The sequence below is a fragment of the Lonchura striata genome, chromosome 10 (assembly GCF_050655825.1).
Source record: "Lonchura striata isolate lonStrDom1 chromosome 10, ASM5065582v1, whole genome shotgun sequence".
Classification (NCBI taxonomy): Eukaryota; Metazoa; Chordata; class Aves; order Passeriformes; family Estrildidae; genus Lonchura; species Lonchura striata.
In genome coordinates this window covers 6,360,565-6,371,569 of record NC_140712.1, presented here as the reverse complement: position 1 = coordinate 6,371,569, position 11,005 = coordinate 6,360,565, and the positions used below count along the sequence as shown (strand labels likewise).

Sequence of the window (11,005 nt, the reverse complement as noted above, 5' to 3'; positions counted from 1 at the left end):
GTGGGGTGGGATTTGGGGAAAAAGCTGGTGGTTTGTTGGTTTTAGGGGCAGGCAGCTCCCTGCTAATGCCTCAGCAGAGTTACTTCTTGTCAGAGGTACCTCGGGGATCTTGGAATTGTGGATTTTGGAGTGCAGGGAGATGTGACCTGGTCATGGGAGTCAGAGCAGTTTAAATTCCCTGTGTAGGAAAGGAAAGGAAAGGAAAGGAAAGGAAAGGAAAGGAAAGGAAAGGAAAGGAAAGGAAAGGAAAGGAAAGGGGAAAGGAAAGGGGAAAGGAAAGGGGAAAGGAAAGGAAAAAAGGAAGGAAAAAAAGGAAAGGGGAAAGGAAAGGAAAATAAAGGGGAAAAGGGAAAGGAAAAGGAAAGGAGAGAGAAAAGGAGAACAGAGTTAGGAGCCAGCATGCTGCTGCCTCGTGGGAGGTGAATTCCAGGTTTGACTGCAGAATTACTGCTCCTTGCATCCCAGTGCCAGGGGATGGTGGAATTGTTCCCTTTGTTGCCAGGGGATTTCAGGGACTCTGGGTCTGTCCCTGCAGACTCTGGGGTGTTCCCAGCCCCAGCTCCTCAGCGAGCAGCCCTGGGGCTGTAAAACCCCCAGGGGAAGCTCTTGTTGCTGGTTTTTCTCTGAGGGGCTGGCCCAGGAGAGGGAGTAGCTCAAATGAGGTGGGTTTGGCACTCAGGGGCCATTGCCTCAGAATTTACTGGATGGGAGTGGTACAACTTCCTTTTGCAGGGCTCTGGCTGGGGAAAAGGAGGCAGGGCTCAGGTTTTATGGGGTCTTTTCTTTAAAAAAGCCAAATAAGCTCAGCCTAGTTGAGCTGGTTTTGTTTCTTGCCCAGCTGGTGCTTCTCCCTCCTGTTGGGAGAGCCCTGCAGATCTCACTGGTCATGAAACCAGGCAGGGTTTGTGTGGAAGAGGGGAAAAAAAGTGGAATAAAACATCATTCCACATTTGGCACCATGTGCTTTGGCCCATTCCTGAAATTCAGGAGATCACTTCAATCCAGGAGCCCAAAGTACCCAAAACTCCAGCAGGAAAAACTCCAATGAAACCACTTTTGCTGCTGGGAAGGGCAGGAGTGGGAGGAATCCATGGACACCAGGTTCAGGAGTGAGTTACAAAGGAATAGCAGGGGCAGCTCTGGAGAACAGTGGGAAAATGTGGCAGGGAAAGGGCAGGTCCTCCTGTTGTCCCAAAATTTTTGGAGGTGGAGTGGCTTGGATCCATGGTTGGGGTTCAAATGGAGCTGCTGATTCCCAGTTCAGAGCTGGGGAACAAAGCAGGAGCAGGAGAGGGAGAGAATTGTGTGGGGAGCTCTGGGCTGGCCACTTCATCCCTTGGAATCTTTAATATCCAGGAATTTTTTAAAGGGATGATCTCTTTCCTTTGTTATCCAGGAATTTTTAAAAGGGGATGAGTTCTTTCCTTTGCTTTTTCTCTTTAATGGGAAGAAAATCCAGGATGAAACAATTCTCCAGTTTGTTTCCAAAATTACTCCTGGATTAGTATTTTCATTTTTAGCTTCTCTTCCCAGTCCTGTGCCCTGCTCCTGGAGCATTCCTGGGATGCAGAATGCTCTTGGAAATGGGGGGAAAAGTCACTTCATTCCTTCTCTCAAGGCTTGCTTGTTCTTCTGGAAGCTTTGGGGAAAAGAATCCCCTTGGAATTGTGAGGCTGGGATTGCCCAGAGAAATCTGGGATCCACCAGGAAAACGAAGCCACTTCTGTCCCGTCCCAGGAAATCATTTTAGGACAAAGATCATGGGAATGAGCTGAATTTTGGGAATTTTGTCAGCACAGGGAGTGGAGGAGTTTATCCAGGAGAAGGAATTGCTGGGGGTTTGCTCTTCCAACCCTCTGGAATGCCCTGAAATCCATCCCAGCTCCTGGGAAAGGGTTTTTTTTTTTTTGGAGGGGGGGAAAGAGGGATTTATTCCAGGAATGCCTGTTCCTGGGAAAGCTGAGCAGGGAAAACCAGGAGAACAGCTTGGTGCTGCTTCCTCAGGAATGTGAGAATAAATCCCAGATTTCCAGCTTGGAAATCGGGAATGTGAGAGAACAAATCCCAGATTTCCAGCTTGGGAATCAGGAATATGAGACAATAAATCCCAGATTTGCAGCTAGGAAATTTGGCATGTGAGAATAAATCCCAGATTTTTAGCTTGAAAATCAGGAATGTGAGAATAAATCCCTGTATTTCCAGCTTGAAAATCAGGAGTGTGAGAGAATAAATCCCAGATTTCCAGCTTGGAAATAAGGAAAGGGAAGGAAAAAGGGAAGGGGAAAGGAAAGGGAAAAAGAAAAGGGGAAAGGAAAAGGAAAAAGAAAAGGGAAAGGAAAAATGAAAAGGAAGGGGAAGAGAAGGGAGGGAAAGGGAAGAGGAGGAAAGGGGATAGTAAAAAAAAAAGAGAAGAGAAGAGAAAAAAAGAGAAAAAGAGAAAAGGAAAAGAAGAAAAAGAAAAGAAAAAAAGAAAAGAAAAGAAAAGAAAAGAAAAGAAAAGAAAAGAAAAGAAAAGAAAAGAAAAGAAAAGAAAAGAAAAGAAAAGAAAAGAAAAGAAAAGAAAAGAGAAAAGAGAAAAAGAAATTGAGAGCATTGCCCAGCTCCTGCCCTGCAGAGCCCCACAGGTGAGTTAAGATCCCGAGGCAGGACAGGAGGATTTGCTGCAGGATTTCTCCAGGTGCCACAGGATTTCTCCAGGTGCCACACTCGTGTGTGGCAGTGCTGGCACTCCTCTCCTCGCTGGCATTCCCAGGAGCTCAGGCTGCACGCAGCCGTGCCAGCAGCTGCAATGTTTTATTCCCTTGCACTCTGTTTTTCTCCCTCTGGGGTGAATCGGCGACTCTGGGCTGGCCCTGAGGATCCCTCTTCTCACCCCAAATCAGTCTTGGGCTGATTTCTCTGAGTCCTTGGGAACAGGAGGAATTCAGGATGAGGCAGCAGCTTCCTGTTTGCTCGTGGGAACACGTGAAAGGAGCTTAATAAAAAAAAAGGCAATGAATCGGTGAAACCTCAGCCCTTCCCTTCCCCATCCTCCCTGCCATTCCTGAAATCACTCAGATGTTTTCAGGGGCTGCCTTTGAAGCTGGGGCTGCTGAATTGAGCTCTGTTATTAGCGGGGGTTGGTTCCCATTGCAGGGGAGCTGCTGTGGGCAGTAATTACCCCTTGGCTCTCCCTGCCTGAGAACTTGCAGCTCGGGGCAGCAGCCCTGATCTTAATCAGCGTTTGTTGGACAACACTTTTCTTTCTGAGAGCATCTGTTTCACTTCCTAAGGCTTAACTCTGCCCACAAAAGGAATTTCTCTGGATTCTCTGATAATCCTGAAATTGCTGCTCCCGTCCCTTCTCATTGACCGAACCCACGGGGCAGGGGAGGGCTCATCCCCAGGTGAGGATTTTAGCAGATTCCTGGCCTAGAAAAACCCTAAAATCCTCTGTAAAAGCTGTGTGCAAGGTGAGGAGGTGCAGGATGAGGCTGGGTTTCACAGGAGGAGCGTTGCTATCACACAATAAATGAGTACACAGAAGCCTGGGAAACTCAAAAAATACCCAGTTTTATTTAAACATCTGGGATTTATAAAATTCCAAAGGTGACTGTGGATTGGAGGATGGAATTAGCACCTCTCCAACCACACTGCTCCAAAGATCCATCAATCATTTCTCTCCACCCACAGAGAAATATGGAAACTATTCTATTTATCCATGAAATTGTGTGGGAACTCTGACTCTCAAATGTGTAAATGCTATCAGAAGGTTAAAGGAGTTCTAGAAAAACTTGAAAACTTTCAGAAGAACTCGAAAAGAAAACTTAAAAACAACAGAGGAATTTTTATTCCTGTGCTCTGGAAGGTCCTGCAGGGAGTGTTTGTCACCTGGGTTTGTCACCAGGGCTTAACTGGCAGCCTGGTTTGCCCTGGCCATGTGGGCTTGGCCCTCATCAGATACTCCAGGGGGTAAGCCAGATACTCCAGGGAGTGAATACTCTGGGATCAGATACTCCAGGGAGTAAATATTGCCAGATACTCCAGGGAGTGAATGCTCTGGGGTCGCATACTCCAGGGAGTGAATACTCTGGGATCAGATACTCCAGGGAGTAAATATTGCCAGATACTCCAGGGAGTAAATACTCTGGGATCAGATACTCCAGGGAGTAAATATTGCCAGATACTCCAGGGAGTGAATAATCTGGGGTCAGATACTCCAGGGAGTAAATACTATGGGATCAGATACTCCAGGGAGTAAATATTGCCAGATACTCCAGGGAGTGAATGCTCTGGGGTCAGATACTCCAGGGAGTAAATACTCTGGGATCAGATACTCCAGGGAGTGAATACTCTGGGATCAGATACTCCAGGGAGTAATCCCAAATGGGCCTGGGAGCAATTGCTGCTGCAGCTGGGCAGGGGCAGGGGGCTCCAGTGGTGCCCGAGGTGGTGGTGGAACAGGGAGGACTGTGGTGGCCCAAGCAGGGCTGGGGTGGCCCAGGGATGGCTCTGGTGGCACAGAGGGGGCTCTGGTGTCCCCCAAGGTGTCACCGGCCCAGAGGAGGGCTGTGGTGGCCCAGGGAGGGTTGTGGTGGCCCCTGAGGTGTCAGTGGCCCAGGGGAGGGCTCTGGTGGCCCCCAAGGTGGTGGTGGCCCAGGAAGGGCTCTGGTGGCCCAGGAAGGGCTCTGGTGGCCCTGGTCCCTCAGGAGCTCCCTTGATGCCCTCTGGGGATGATTGGCTTCTCCTGCCCTGCCTGCAGAGGAGCAGCTTTGCTGTGCCCGCAGCGGTGCCAGGGAAGTGGGTGCCAGGCTCCCTGGCTGGTGGAAGGAATGGGATTGTGCCAAGGGCATTGGCCCGGGCTGCAGGGAGGCACTGCTGGGATCTGGGGCTGGACTGGCAGTGCTGGGAGATTTCCCTCAGAACTTGTGGGCATGGGAAACAGCCTGGACCCAGCTCCAGGGATGGACCCAGCTCCAGGAGAGACTCAGCTCCAGGAGGGACTCAGCTCCAGGGATGGACCCAGCTCCAGGGATGGACCCAGCTCCAGGGATGGACTCAGCTCCAGGGATGGACTCAGCTCCAGGGATGGACCCGGCTCCAGGGATGGACTCAGCTCCAGGGATGGACCCGGCTCCAGGGATGGACTCGGCTCCAAGGATGGACTCAGCTCCAGGGATGGACCCAGCTCCAGGGATGGACCCAGCTCCAGGGATGGACCCAGCTCCAGGGATGGACTCAGCTCCAGGGATGGACCCAGCTCCAGGGATGGACCCGGCTCCAGGAGAGACCCAGCTCCAGGGATGGACCCAGCTCCAGGGATGGACTCAGCTCCAGGGATGGACCCAGCTCCAGGGATGGACTCAGCTCCAGGGATGGACCCAGCTCCAGGGATGGACCCGGCTCCAGGAGAGACCCAGCTCCAGGGATGGACCCAGCTCCAGGGATGGACTCAGCTCCAGGAGGGGCCCAGCTCCAGGGATGGACCCAGCTCCAGGGATGGACCCAGCTCCAGGGATGGACTCAGCTCCAGGGATGGACTCAGCTCCAGGAGGGGCCCAGCTCCAGGGATGGACCCAGCTCCAGGGATGGACCCAGCTCCAGGGATGGACTCAGCTCCAGGAGGGGCCCAGCTCCAGGGATGGACCCAGCTCCAGGGATGGACTCAGCTCCAGGAGGGGCCCAGCTCCAGGGATGGACCCAGCTCCAGGGATGGACTCAGCTCCAGGAGGGGCCCAGCTCCAGGGATGGACTCGGCTCCAGGGATGGACTCAGCTCCAGGAGAGACTCAGCTCCAGGCATGGACTCAGCTCCAGGGATGGACTCAGCTCCAAGGATGGACCCAGCTCCAAGGATGGACTCAGCTCCAGGGATGGACCCAGCTCCAGGGATGGACTCAGCTCCAGGGATGGACCCAGCTCCAGGGATGGACCCGGCTCCAGGAGAGACCCAGCTCCAGGGATGGACCCAGCTCCAGGGATGGACTCGGCTCCAGGGATGGACCCAGCTCCAGGGATGGACTCAGCTTCAGGAGAGACTCAGCTCCAGGCATGGATTCAGCTCCAGGGATGGACCCAGCTCCAGGAGAGACTCAGCTCCAGGGATGGACTCAGCTCCAGGAGAGACTCAGCTCCAGGGATGGACCCAGCTCCAAGGATGGACCCAGCTCCAGGGATGGACCCGGCTCCAGGGATGGACCCAGCTCCAGGGATGGACCCAGCTCCAGGGATGGACCCAGCTCCAGGGATGGACTCAGCTCCAGGGATGGACCCGGCTCCAGGGATGGACTCGGCTCCAGGGATGGACCCAGCTCCAGGCATGGATTCAGCTCCAGGGATGGACCCAGCTCCAGGGATGGACCCGGCTCCAGGGATGGACCCAGCTCCAGGGATGGACCCAGCTCCAGGGATGGACTCGGCTCCAGGGATGGACTCAGCTCCAGGCATGGATTCAGCTCCAGGGATGGACTCAGCTTCCAGGAGGGATTGAGCTTCCCTTGGATGGATTCAGCTTCCATGGATGAATTCCATGGATGGATTCATCACTCCAAGGACGAATTCAGCTTCCCAAGGATAAATTCCATGGTTTAATGCAGCTTTCCATGGATGAATTCGTCTTCCCAATAATGGATTCAGGTTCCCATGGATGGATTCAGCTTCCAAGGACGGATTCAGCTTCCCATGATTAAATTCCATGGTTAAATTCAGCTTCCCAAGGATGAATTCATCTCCCCATGGATGAATTCAGCTTCCCAAGGATGAATTCAATGGAGGAATTCAGCTTCCCTTGGATAAATTTCATGGATTAATTGAGCTTCCCAAGGATGAATTCCATGGTTAAATTCAGCTTCCCAAGGATGAATTCAGTTTTCCAAGGATGAATTCCATGGATTAACTCATCTTCCCAAGGATGATTTCAGCTTTCCATGGATGAATTCAGCTTCCCATGGATAAATTTCATGGATGAATTGAGCTTCCCCAGGATGAGTTCAGCATCCCAAGGATGAGTTCAGCTTCCCCAGGATGAGTTCAGCTTTCCACAGATGAATTGAGCTTCCCAAGGATTAATTCCATGGTTAAATTCAGCTTCCCACTGATAAATTCCATGGATGAATTCAGCTTTTCCAGGATGAGTTCAGCTTTTCCAGGATGAGTTCAGCTTCCCCAGGATGGATTCAGCTTCCCAAGAATGAGTTCAGTTTCCCAAGGATGGTTTCAGCATCCCAAGGATGAAATCATCTTCCCATGGTTAAATTCAGCTTCCCAAGGGTGAATTCAGTGTTCCATGGATGAATTCATCTCCCCAAGGATGAATTCCATGGATGAATTCAGCTTCTCATGGATAAATTTCATGGATGAATTGAGTTTCCCAAGGATGGGTTCAGCTTCCCATGGATGGGTTCAGCTTCTCCAGGATGGATTCAGCTTCCCATGGATAAATTTCATGGATGAATTGAGCTTCCCCAGCATGAGTTCAGCTTCCAGGGATGGATTCAGTTCCCCAGGATGAGTTCAGCTTTCCATGGATAAATTCAGCTTCCCAAGGATGAATTCAGTATTCCATGGATGAATTCAGCTTCCCATGGATAAATTTCATGGATGAATTGAGCTTCCCCTAGATGAGTCCAGCTTCCCCAGGATGGATTCAACTCCCCCAGGACAAGTTCAGCTTTCCAAGGATGAATTCAGCTTCCCCAGGATGAATTCAGCTTTATTCCCAGCTGCTGTTCCGTGCTCTGCCCCCGAGCCAGCCGTGCTCCATCCCACACCTCCACCTCCCTGAGGAGCCCTCTCCATGTCCCTTGGCACTGGGAAATGTCCCCAGGCCCTTCCCAGAGCAGCAGGAGGAGGTGCAGGAGCTCCCCAGCTCAGGTGACAGTGGGTGACTGTCGGAATCTGTGCTATTGATGATCCTAAAATTGTAGAAAGTCTCTGTCTGTCAGCCCCGCTGCCAAAGCAGAAGCCATAATTGGTCTGTGCTGGTTCCAGGTTGTTTATTCTGTTTATCTCTCACATGTTCTGCTGCCCTGCCCAGCTCTGTCCTGCAGGGCAGCGTGTGGGGCTCTGCCCTCAGTGGGATGTTACAAACATTAAATACCAGAAACTCCCTGGGCTGGATTTACAATAACGTGCCAATATCTGTCACCTACGTTGGACAGTGTGTCCCCAGCCTGAACCAACAGAAAAATGCCAACACCACAGTGAGACATGGAGGGCATGGAGAAGGAGAAAAAGGACAAGACACACCCAATTTCCTCCACCTTGTCCCCTTTGGACCCCTTATATAGAATCCTAAAATTTTACTTTTGCACCTGTGCCACACTTAATTATTCCTTATATCAAACACTCAGAGCTGGTAATTCATGCTGTAAGATTGAAAACTCTTTTCCATGGACAGAGATCACAGCCAGTGTCTCTGGGGGCTCTGTCCAGGGGGTTCCTGACCCCTGCCAGGGTTTTAGGCCTTCCAGGGCAGCCAGAGGGAATTCCTGGATTCCCACAGGTGACACAGGTGACAGCCATCCCTGCTGTGCTGATGGCCAGATGGCCAAAGCCTGCTGCCTTCAGCTTCCCCCAAGCTCCCAGGGTGGAGCTGTGGAAAATGGGATGGATTTATTCTCCTTATTCTCTGCCATTCTGGTCTAATCACCCTTTTCTTTTTACCTAGAGAGAACAAGCCAAATATGTCGTGTTTAACTTTTCAGGAGTCTTTAAAAGTTTTATTCCTAGGAATTATCCCAAGTTCAAACCCACTGGAGGGAGGGAATTGCCTCCTTTAACCCCTCTTCTTTCTCATCCCCGCCCTCAAATGGAGTGGAATAAGCTCTCAGCATGACCAGAATTCCCTCTGGAAGCGAGTTCTGCCTCTGGATTTATATCCTGGGGAAGGGTCAGAAAGCTGAATCTGCACAAATCCCTGAGCCCTGGAGTGTGCAAGCGCCAGGCTGGGAAAATCCTGCTGCCTCCTTTTCCTCCCACTCTGCCTGATTCTGGCTGCTCCATGGGTTTGATCCCAGTTTTGAACAGTTTTAGAAGCAGCTGGATGCTCCTAATTAGCCAAAAATCTGTGGGTTTAATCTGTGCTGAGGGAGAAAGGAGATTGGGATGGATCCTGCCGTGAGCAAAGCCAGCCTGGAGAGGGCTGGGAATTGATCCTGTGCCACAAACAGCTGACACAGCACAAGTGGCAATAATCCCCCATTAAATACCTCTCAGTTGCTGGGGCTCCCTGGCTAATTGACTTTCCAGCAGGAATTAGTGGCTCAAACCAAATCAGCAGCAGCAGGGAGCTCCTGCCGGGCTTGGGATGGGCCATGGAGCCATGCACGAGCTGCTCATCCTCCTCATCCAGTGAGTGCCCCACAGCCACATGGCTCTGGGACTTTGGGGGGCTGGAGCACCTCCAGAGTTCCTAGGGGGTGCTTTTGGGGTGCTGGGACCTTTTCTCTCCATGTGTTTGTCCAGGTGGATTTGGTTCTTCCCTTTCCAGCCCACCCTGGACTGGGATTTTGTGGAATTGGTGGTTTTAGGATGCCTGGATTTATTTCAGGGTTATCCTGGCCTTCCATCCAGCTGGAGCTGCTGAAGCACCTCCAGAGATCCCAGGGGATGTTTTTGGTTGCTGGGATCTTTTCAAGTGTTTGTCCATGTGGATTTGGCTCTTCCCTCTGTGGAGTTGGTGTTTTCAGGATGCCTGGATTTATTTTAGGGTTATCCTGGCATTCCATCCAGCTGGAGCTGCTGGTTTATTTGAGGTGCTGGAGCACCTCCAGAATTCCCAGGGGGTGCTGGAGCCTTTTCTCTGTGTGTGTTTGTCCAGGTGGATTTGGCTCTTCCCTTTCCAGCCCACCCTGGCCTGGGATTTTGTGGAATTGGTGTTTTTAGGATGCCTGGATTTATTTCAGGGTTACCCTGGCCTTCCATCCAGCTGGAGCTGTTGGAGCACCTCCAGAATTCCCATGAGGAGTTTTGGGAATGCTGGGACCTTCTCTCTCCATGTGTGAATTTGGCTCTTCCCTTTTCCAGCATGCACTGGGATCAGGACTCTGTGGAGTTGGTGTTTTTAGGGTGCCTGGATTTATTTCAGGGTTATCCTGGCCTTCCATCCAGCTGGAGCACCTCCAGAGTTCCCAGGAGCTGCTTTTGAGGGTTTTTGCACCTTTTCTCTCCATGTTTGGCAGGGTGGATTTGGCTCTTCCCTTTTCCAGCATGCACTGGGATCAGGACTCTGGAGTTGGTGTTTTCAGGATGCCTGGATTTATTTTAGGGTTACCCTGGCCTTCCATCCAGCTGGAGCTGCTGGTTTATTTGAAGTGCTGGAGCACCTCCAGAGTTCCCAGCAGGTGGTTTTGTGGGGTTTTGCACCTTTTCTCTCCATGCTTTTGGGATCTTTTTCTCTGTGTGTTTGGCAGTGTGGATTTGGCTCTTCCCTTTCCAGCATGCACTGGGATCAGGACTCTCTGGAGTTGGTGTTTTTAGGATGCGTGGATTTATTTCAGGGTCATCCTGGCTTTCCATCCAGCTGGAGCTGCTGGAGCACCTCCAGAATTCCAAGGAGGTGCTTTTGGGGGGTTTTGCACCTTTTCTCTCCATGTTTGTCCACATGGATTTGGCTCTTCCCTTTCCAGCCCTCCCTGGCCTGGGACTTTGTGTAATTGGTGTTGTCAGGATGCCTGGATTTATTTCAGGGTTATCCTGACCTTCCATCCAGCTGGAGCTGCTGGTTTCCAGCCTTTGGAGACCGTTGCAGCGTGGTGATTCCCAAGTGGAATAGGGCTTAACCAGATTAATCCTTTTAATGAGTCTTAATCCAGCAAAGCTGAGCTTTCCATTTCTCTGGGGGTAAAATCCACATCCTGCTGGAGTTGGGGCAGCTGGGCTGGCAAGCAGCTTTCCAGGGGATGATTCCCCTCCTCCTGCTCCTGCAGGGATGGCAGGGCTGTGTCACCTGGAGCTCAGGAAGGAAGGGTGACACCTTTCACCAGGGGCTCTGGGATGTGCCCAAAATGAGGAGTCAAATCAGCTCT

General features: G+C 51.5%; 1 protein-coding gene across 5 annotated transcripts in view; it reads left to right on the top strand.

Annotated features, from left to right (window-relative positions):
• Nucleotides 1–11,005, top strand: part of ARID3B (AT-rich interaction domain 3B) — a 44,183-nt gene that overhangs the window by 5,848 nt on the left and 27,330 nt on the right. The gene's annotated exons all lie outside the window — the stretch shown is intronic.